Raw genomic sequence first — 10,147 nt, 5'->3', positions numbered from 1 at the left:
CTGGAAAGCCCTTAGCATAAGTCTTGGCATTTAATATGCACGCATTCAATAAACATATTATTATTGTTGTTATAACTTAAAATGCCTACCACAGTCCCTGACACATGGTGGTGCCTAATGCATGCTCTTTAATTTGGAACCTGCACGCTCAGACGTGAAGCAGGAAGATGGGGGAGGCACTGAAGCAGGGAGCTTGATGGGTTCTGTTCTGCTGCTCTCAAACGGGTAGAGAATTCAAGGAACTGCTTTCGAAAGTCCTTGAAAGTTTTCAATGAACTATGGAAAAAAAAAACGTGCTGAATATGTGAACGCATAAACTCTACTTTCTATCCTGCAAACACAGGGCACTGCAGGAAGGACAGGAGTTGAGAATGACGGTAGAGCATCAAGGCTGAAGGTGGCAGTTCCCGTTGTCATGACCAGAGGGAGACCATTACGCCCAACGTGCTGGCGAGCGAGGGAAGTGAAGCCCAGCGACAGCCTGGCCAGGCGGTCATGCTGGTGAGAAGGACCAGGTCCAGCCGCAGCCCTCCCTCCGGTAAGGAGCTGACCCACGGACAGGGTGGCTTGGAGAACCAGGTGGAATTCCACGAAGGAGGGGAGGCTGGACTGAGGCTGGGAAGAGAGGGAGCGTGTTATCGTCAGGGGCCGCTGTCACGGAGTTCCACGGTGGGCTGCTTTAAACAACAGATATTTATTATCTCCCAGGCCGGAAGTGTGAAGTCACGGTGTTGACAAGGCTGCGTTTTCCCCAAAGGTTCTAAGAAGCAATCTGTCCCCTGCCTCTCTTAGCATCTGGTGTGGCTGGCAGTCCTAGGTGTTCTCTGCGTCCCTTGTCCCCCAGCAGCCTCCTCTGCATGTCCCTGACTCTGTGCTTCTTTCTCCTCTGCTCGTGAGGGCCTCAGTCATATTGGATTAAGGGCCCCCCCAACTTCATCTTAACTTGGTCACATCTGCAAAGACCCTCTTTCCAAATAAGGTCACATTCTCAGGTTCTGGGAAGGATGTGAATTTGGGGGAACATATCCAACCCCATCCAGGGAGGGACTTGAAGGGGAGAAGGAACAAGGGAGGGCTGATCACAAACGTCACTTGTACTGCCTGCCTGCCCCTGCACTTGGCCTCGGCCCTTAATGTTTCACAGTGTCCCCCAAATAAGCTTAGGGGAGGGCAGGGCTGTAACACCCCAACCTCTTCATCTCCCCAGCCTCCCCTCCATCACCCACCAGATCCTGCTCCACTGTGCAGTCACCTAGGCCAGAAACCTGACGCTCCCTAGATGCCCTCTCCTTGTTTCCCCCTCTACCTCACCTGTCAACCTGTGTCACCTTCACCCGTCCTACCCCATGGGTCCCACTGCTTCCCTCCATCTTGGGTCACTGTTCCAGCCTCCAGGGTCGGAGGCTATAACCCCTCTATCCAGTGGCAGCTGGGTAACCACCAATGACTAGCAGGCCCTTGCCCCAAAACTTCTTGGCCTCTGATGCCAAGACCTCTGCCAGGTGGCTGTCTCCCAAGTGTGCCACCTGCACTTTGAGCCCAGCACAGCATTCTAGGGTCCCAGGCCCTCTCCTGCCCACCGCCCCTGGGCACCGGTCTGTTCCTGCATCCACCGCACAGCTCACGTGGCCGTGCCACCGAGAGGTTCCATTCACTCGCTTTATGTCCCCACTGGCACATAGCGTGTGCTCTGTGACTGTCCACTGAGTGGACAACCCCCATCTTATAGGAAGAGAGATGGGGATTCAGAGCAAATAGCTTACTTTACGTCATTCAGCCAGTGGGTGACAGCCAGGCTTCGAAACTGTCCAATCTTAAGTGTCTGGGCTGCGCAACTCTTTTCCCCACTCAGAAAAGACAAGCACAGGGCCCCCGAGGGACGTCCTGGGAGCCCCATCATCAGCCTCTCAGAGGCCAAGGTCCGGGACATACTCAGGGCAGCACCTTGGGGCGACCGAGCGTTACTGAGCTCGCCCCTTGGTGCTCTGGACCAAACTTGCAGCTGCCTTCTCCAGCTGCTGCAGCCTGTGCCCCTGTGGCCACAGCTCCTCTCGGCCTGTGGTCCCTGTTTGTGTTGGCCAGCATCCCTGCGCACTGGAGCTCACAGGCCAGAAGGAGGAAGTATTTGGGGGCCCTGTCTTGCCCCAGCACTCTCGTCTGGTTGGCCTCAGCTGTCACTCCCAACCGGCTCCTCACTCCACCCGCCTCTCCTGCCCATGCCAGGCCAGGTCTGGCCCTTCTCCCCGGGCAGCGTCCTCACCCATTGCTCTGCCCCATGTCCCGCCACCTCTGGATTTTGCAGACAGCAACATGGGTACGGCACTTTAAATGTCAATGGCTCCCCATCGCCTGCTGAGCGTCCCAACTGCTTTAGAAAGCATTTGGCAGCTGACTCCGTTTAAACCTCTCACTGGGGCAGACACTGCCCTGCCCTATCCCACCCGCATTCCTGCCTTCCTCCCCTGCATCCTGAAGCTTCTGTGATCACCTGCCGCTCTCCAGCCTCGGGAGCAGGCATGGCCTGTGGCTTCCGAACTGATGAGAGAAAATGTCCCCCGGAAGCAGCCCTTGACCAATGACGAGCAGGAAGTTGGGGGAGAAGTGCCCCAGCTCTCTCTCCTCTTGAGTAGGACAACTGGGAGTTGAGGTCCATACAGTCCCCCAGAATTCCTAGTGTGACCGAGCCCTGTGGCCCACTGTGGTGACCTGCTCTGCAATTCACCTTGCGTGCCTTCCTGCCCTTCCCAGCTTACCTCCCATACCCCACAGGTGCTTCCTGGGATCACCTCCTAGGAGCGGCTCACGGGTGGCTTCTGGCTTGAATATAAGCTAAGCCACCGCCTCCCTCCTCTCCCAGCATACCTGTGTCCAAACCCACCTGTGCATGCGTGCCTCCACGCCAGGGCTCCCTGGGCCTCTTGTCCTGAAATGCCCTGGCCTCCTCAGCTGCAATTTGAAAGCAGTGGAGCCCAGTCTCAGGCCCACGTCTCCAGGATCTAAATTCTCCAACTGACACCCACCAACTAGGTGACTTGCAAGTAACCTAACTGCCTTGAGCCTCAGTTTCCCCATGCAGAGCGGAGGTGACAGCAATCCCCCCACCCTCACTCCAGGGTGGTTGCAGGCGTCAGTGGAACGATGGAGTGTGAAGCTTGTCAGTGAGAACGGCGCTCCCCACTTGGTGCTCCCAGCCCCTGTTTATTCCTCTTGCCGGCATCTGTTCTGGACTCAGATACGTAGCAGGACTCAGATGTGGTGCTGCAGTGAAAGCCAGTTCTTCCTCACTCTGCTCCCCAATAATTACCCCACCTCCCATGCACTTTGGCTTTGTCCACGGAGAGACAAACTAGGCTCAGGGCGGACAAGTGAAAACTAACTTTGACTATTGCTCTGCAGAAAGGTCCCAGGGTCAGAATCACTGCTCAGCCAGAAGAAGCCTGGGAGTAAAATATCAGCAAACATGAGAAAGAAAGTCAGAGAACCAATTCTGCCCTGGCAGGTCCTTGGGCCTTCCAGGCATAAAGGTGAGACAGGCATAAGGGCTTATGTCACCGTGCACGCAGAAGGAAGCTTTTTATCCTTGTAAAGGGCATCCTACATACATGTGCAGCCGCTGACTCATTCTCCAAAGAGGATGGAGCGGCTGGCTTAGAACCTGTGGTGCTGTGGGCGGGAAAGTACTAATTAGGATGGTTCTACTAATAATAGAAGCTTCAGGACAGAAATGTTCTCAGGTGGTGCCAAGGGCTGGACTCCCACTGGCGACTGCATGTGTCTTCGTGGTGCTGTAGTGGGTCTCCGGGTAGTCAGGTTGCTCCTGGGAAGCCCCTATATCCCCGGCCATTTTGTCTCTTCACGCCCACATCAACCTCTTTTACCAGGAAGAACCCCAAAGTCCCAGAGGTAATGCCAGGAGCCTGTGTGCACCTGCCAGGCCTTGAACCCACAGTTTCTTACTCCAAGGATGGTCAGGTGCCCACTCCTTCTCCCCCCGTACCCCAAAGAAATCGTGCTGAGCAGTGGTGTGGGGATGCTTCCCAGAGGCCCGAGCCCCCCACCTGCCACAGTGGCCACACCTCCCAGAAGAAAGACCAAAGATTTTAGACAACAGCCTGCTTCTCCGTCCCCAAATCTGCCCCCACGACTCCCAGTGCTGGGTCCCCGAGAGCCTTCCTTTTGCCCTTCCTCCTTTTGAATTATTGATAGCTGGCATTTTGGGATCCTGCAGACCTGGGTTCAAATAGAGGGCCCCCAACATAGAGGCTGGGTGTCTCAGGGTTCGTTTACGTCACTGCCCCTCAGTTTTCTCACCTGCAGAGAGGCATACTGTCACTGTACCCCAGGGCTATTATGCAGAGACAGTCCAATAACACGCATGATACCGTAAGTCTAGCGCCCAAGCGCCACCTGGCCCATTCCGATCCTCTGCCTCAGGCCAGTCTCTACCTCTGTTCCCTGTTTTAGGACCAATCACATGGGGTGGGGGCAGAGGTGCTCACCTGGCTGGGGCAGTGGAACAGAGCTGGAGTCCATCACAGGGCCTCGATAGCAACACTGTATCGCCTACCTAAGCTTCTGCCAGGAGGGGAGATCTCAGATGTGTCCTTACCACAAAAGAAAAAAGTAAATAAAAAAGTTTCACACAAATGAGGCAGGAGGAAACCGTTGGAGGTGATGGGTAAGCTCATGGCCTTGATTATGGTGTTGGTCTCATGGGTGTGCACCTATCTCCGAACTCATTAACTTACACACATTATATATGCACGGCTTTTTCTATGTCAATCATCCCTCAATGGTTTCTCTGGGTTTTGAATTCTGCCTTTGAACATTGCACTGTAGTTTGCTGGGGAGGTAAGAAAACGTATTGCAGGATAGAAACCACCCCCGCAAAGACCTTTTGACCGTGAACTTGTAATAATGCCAGGATGGAGACCCAACTAGAAGGGGAGGAGGCCAGAGGTGGTGGGAACATCCTGGGTTTGGAATCAGACAGCCCTGAGTTTGAATCCTGACTCCAGCCCTCGGCTAAGACCTGGGACAAGCTATCAGCCCTTTAGAAAAAATAAGCAACAACATCTGCCTCTCGGGTGGGCAGGAGGCATGGGATTTACTTAGATGATGATGTGGCGAAAGTGTTGCGTTAGATTGAGGTGGGCACATGGTGGTGGGTCCCCCGTCCTCACATTTCGTTTCCGTCCTCAGCCTGACCCTCTTCAAACACCCCTGAGAACCTCCATGTCAGGGTCCTCAGGATCTTCTCCATCCTGTGAGAGGTGCTGCCCTGCACCGCGGGCGTTCACTCAGCAGTGTTTGCCTCTGAAGGGATTTGGGACTGAGGACCTGGCTGGTCTCCAGTTGGGTGTCAACATCCCATCATAGGCCCCTGACATGCCGCAGGCATTCACGCGCCCTTCTGTCACCCTCCAACACATACACGGCCTCTGTGCTGAGGCTGTGGTGGCCCCAGGAATCTGCACCTGCCACCTTTTTTTCTCCTGCAGGCCAGGTGTGGGTGCCTCTCTCCTGGATCACGGCCTGCACCTCTTAGCTGACCCTCACCTTCTCCTGCATCTTTCACATCACCGTGCAATAATCTCAGAGCACAGACCTAGTCATGTCACTCGTCCCTGTGCAGAAACGTGGGGCAGGTCGCCCTGCCCGTAACACATTTCAAACCCCAGCCTGGCCTCATAGACCATATAGTCTGGTCCCATCATCTCTCTGTCCTCTCCACCTGTGCCCCTCTGCAGCCTGCCTCAGGACCTTGGCTTATGCCACTTCCTCAAGCAGAATATCCTTCCCTGTCTCTGGAAACTGATCCAGCCTTCAGCCAACTTGCCCAAGATCACGCAGCCCCAAAGCAGAAGCCTGAACACCCACCCAGGTCTCCTCTGCCTCTGTCTGTGTGTCCACCCCAGTCAAGCTAGTGCCCTGAGCATTAGCCTTCCAACCTATGAAATGGGGGCATGCGGCCCACCTCCTGGAACTCTGGTGGGGTCCCCGAGATCACAGATATGGAGAATGCTTTGTGAACGGTGCCACCCAGAACAAATGGCTTTGCTGCTTTTTCAAGGCTCTGCCCAAATGGCTTCTTGACGAGCCCCTTGCAGACCACCCCTCCCAGAATTCATCTTTCCTGCTGGTTATCCCATTTCTCTCGCTCTGTGCCATGTTTGTTTGTTTATTTATTTGTTTTATTTTTTTAATTAGCTTCAGGTGTACAACACAGTGCAATAGTTACTTTTTACCCCTCAAAGTGACAATCCCCTCCCCCAATCTGCCGCCCCACTCTCCCTGCCCCCGGTATCATATTTATGTATTACAATTCCCTTAACTCCACTCCCACACTCTACTCCACATCCCGTGACTATATGTCTATTTAATTATAGTTGACATACAATATTATACAACATCAGCTTCAGGTGTATAGTGCAGTGATCAAGCCTCTACCCCATCCATGAAGTGGTCTCCCTAACAAGATGTGACCATCTGATACCCTACAAAATATTTACGTTATTGATTATACTTTTACCCCTCAAAGTGACAGCACCCATCCCCCAATCCGCTGCCCCATGCCCTCCCCCCATATCATACATATCTGTTACAATTTCACTGACTCCACTCTCACACTATACTCCACATCCCGTGACTATATATATATATATATATATATATATATATATATATATATTCAACTATAATTGACTGTGTCATGTTTAATACTGGGCCCATGGAATTATAATTCTTCACATCTGTGTTTTCTCTGTTGGAGACCTCACTACACTATGGTCTCCTAGGGCCTGGGACCCATCTAATCGGATGTGTGTCACATAGCACCTAGTACAGGACCTTGTACACCATAGGTGCACATTGAATGCTTACTGAAATGGTTTTGAAATCATTTTTTGAGATTCCCCTTGGCTTCTTACAGGAACCTTATTCGTGGGGGACAAACTGAAGATCAATTCTTTAGTCTGAGAATAGTAACCAGTACTTTTGATTCTTTCCAGGGTACCAAGGGCTTTTGTAGACATGATCTCATTAATTCTCACCAGGACCTTGTAGAATGGTAGCTATAGCCATTCCCCTTCTTAGCCAGGGGTCCTTCGAAGACAGAGGCAGAACAACACAAAGTATTTTTGAAGTATAATCCTAGAACAACAAGAGTGAGGAGAAAGGGAAGGAAGGAAAGCAAAAGGAAGGTGACAGATTATCGGGCTGTCCAGCGCTTCGCACAAAAGACCGCCGTTTGCTGGGTTATGTGGGGTGTTTTACAGGCCGCCTGATGGGACTACTGGGCCCAGAGCATCCCAACCAGCCAAGGAAGGGAGCGAAACTAATGTGCTGTCTCCACCCTGAATCCTGTTTCGAGCCGATTCAGGGTCATTCGATGAGGTGCTCACTCACTCCCCAGGATCTCTGACTTGTGTTAACTCGGCCCCTTGGTCAGCCACTGGGGAGGCAGATCTGTGCCCCAAGGTGCAGAGCTTTACCCATCATAAGCCAGAAGAAGGGGAGCAGTCGGGGTCCCCAGGGGTCCCCAGGGTTGGACGTGGTGCTGGAGCCACTGCAGCCCCCGGCCCCTGTGGCAGGCATGCGCGGAGACCACGCTGAACGACCCTCGCTTCGGATGGGTTAAGCCAGTGGTAGGCTGTGATTGGGGCTCCGCACTGCGGAAGTAGCCCAGGCCGGGGGCCGGGAGGAACTGCACGGATCTGGGGTGACTATGGTTGGTTGGATGATCCCCATTTTACATTCGGAGAAACGGAGGCCAGGAGAGATGTTGAGTAACTTGCCCAAGGTCATGTGGCTGTTAAGGGGTGGACCCATGTCTCAAACCCAGATATTCAAGCTCCAATCCAGCCCCCTGTCCCCTTGACCAAAGTACAGGTGAAGAGAAATGTGGACGCTGGAGTGAAAAGGAGCCATCGCTCGCTTCTGTAGCCCACCTTTCCAAAACCGGAACGTATCTCTCTTTCAGCATTCATTTCTTCATTCACTTCCTCACTCACTTATTCATCCGGTAAACACCCACTTGGCTCCGGGCACACGTGCATTCCTTCTGCATACACACGCCGTGCTCTGCCCAAGGCCAGGCTGGAGTTGGCTCAGGCTCCGGGGAAGAAAACGATCACCTTTGTTACGGGACAGGACGCCCTCCATTCTGAGTAAGCTCTGGGCGGTTGAGTCTCCGGAGGGAGGAGTAAAACATTTACTTGTAGAAATTAGGGGAAGTTTCCCAGAAACGGTGGCATTTAAAGTGAGTCTTGGAGGGTGAAGAGGGTTTTTAAATGGTGAGTTATGAGGGAAAGGGCATTCCAGATGGAGGGCAGGTACGGGCACGGGGAGGGCGGCCTGGACTGGGGGGCAGGATGCACCGAGGGAAAGGCATCTGCACAGCAGCAAAGGGCGCCTTGTAAGTTTGCTTATAAAGCACTTTGGCTTCCATTTTCCTTCTCATAACCACTGCCCTGGCCGTCAGAGAGCACCCAGCCCCCGGCCTTTGTGCTCACTCAGGAATTAGGTGACTACGAAAACCACAGAGGGCTCCTGTGGATGGTCATTTCTGTAATCTGAATTAATGAAAAGAAACTTGCAAAAAGCACTTTAACGTCACTATGGCAGGAGCCATCTCCTCCAGCCAGCATCTGCCGGAATCTGTGCGGGTCACAAACAACCCGAACATCCCCTCGGTTGATTTCAATACATACGTGGCCAATGAAATTATTACGAACTTTTACCCCAAAGCCAGTGACATTTATAGAGATTACAATAAGAATCCTCTCACAAGCTCTCGCTCTCTCTCTCTCTCTCTCTCTCTCTCTCTCTCTCTCTCTGGCTCTCTGAACGCTGGTCCCCTGGGCAGTCCACTTTACCAGGCTGGTGTCCAGGCCAGCAGAAGCTCTAAGGAGGGGGACGCCACCCTGAGTTGGATACCACCTGAGCTGAACCCAGGGAGGAAGGACCCACAGCCTCCTCAGGGCACCCTGAATCAGCCGTTTTGTTTTGCATTCGGTGACTTCTGAGACTCCCTGGTCGGTGCTAGACCAAATGCAACACAACCACTTAGAATGAATACGTATTGGTTTTGCATTGGGTAACAAAGCTCACGAGTTAACCAGTGCTCCCTCACTGAGTGCGTCCTAAAGGGTCAGGGATGAGAGGCACCCAGTGTTTGGGGAGCCCAATAGACAATATAAGTCACTTATATTGGCAAAAAGCCTTATATAGAGGCAAAAAGCCTTAATAGAGGCCAGAGCAACACTGGGGTCCCCAGATGAAAAAAATCCCAACAACTTCTACTGACCCTGGATGTAATTTGTGGCACATTGGCATATGTTGAAAGGAGCGTATCTGGATGGTGTGTGCCTGGGTATTCTTTGTGCTGTGACGGAATATGAAGTTATAATGATTTATCAGTTTAAATGTTTACTTTGAAGTACAATTGCACCATTTCTCCCCAGCGTCTTTCAAACATACCAGGATGCTACCTATATAGGGCACAAAGCATTCCGCCGGTAATTGATGAGAATGGTAACTCCACGACAGTAATATCGACTAGGAGACATTAACCTCCCAGCTGCGCGGGCCTGGGACTTCTGAAATGTGATCTCTGCAGCTGAAGTCATAATTGTTTTATGTCACATTGACCAGGCATGTTGACGATTTTTAAAAACAGTCTTAAAAAGTCCAGTGACATCTGTTGAGAGTTTAATTGTGAGTGTAAAAAAAAAATCATTAAAGGAACAGCCAAGAGATCAATTTTCATACTGTTTAAACAACGCGGTGGCCATCAGGCGGTGAGAAATCTGGCGACATGACTCGTTCCATCTCCCAAGTCACAGCGCTAGTGTGCAGGACGACAGGACGGGATGGGACACCGACGGAGGCAGGGGACAGAGGGATCGGCGACGGCAGAGAGGAGAAATATAAAATGGACATTTTCCCTCCCACCGACAAGTATCTTTAACCACGGCCTTAGGCTGGGTGCCCCAGAGAGCGGGGGTTGGGGTGCCCCGTTATCCACGGGTTTGGCTGGGGGGGGGTGAAGAAGAGGACCACGGGTGCCCCACTCGGAGCGCACCGCCACGGCGGTCCTGGGACGAGCGCCCCAAGCCGCGCGGGCCGGCGAGTTTGCGCCCCTCCG

Source organism: Hipposideros armiger, unplaced genomic scaffold (assembly GCF_001890085.2).
Source record: "Hipposideros armiger isolate ML-2016 unplaced genomic scaffold, ASM189008v1 scaffold_164, whole genome shotgun sequence".
Lineage (NCBI taxonomy): Eukaryota > Metazoa > Chordata > Mammalia > Chiroptera > Hipposideridae > Hipposideros > Hipposideros armiger.
Note: the sequence above shows the minus strand (reverse complement) of the source record.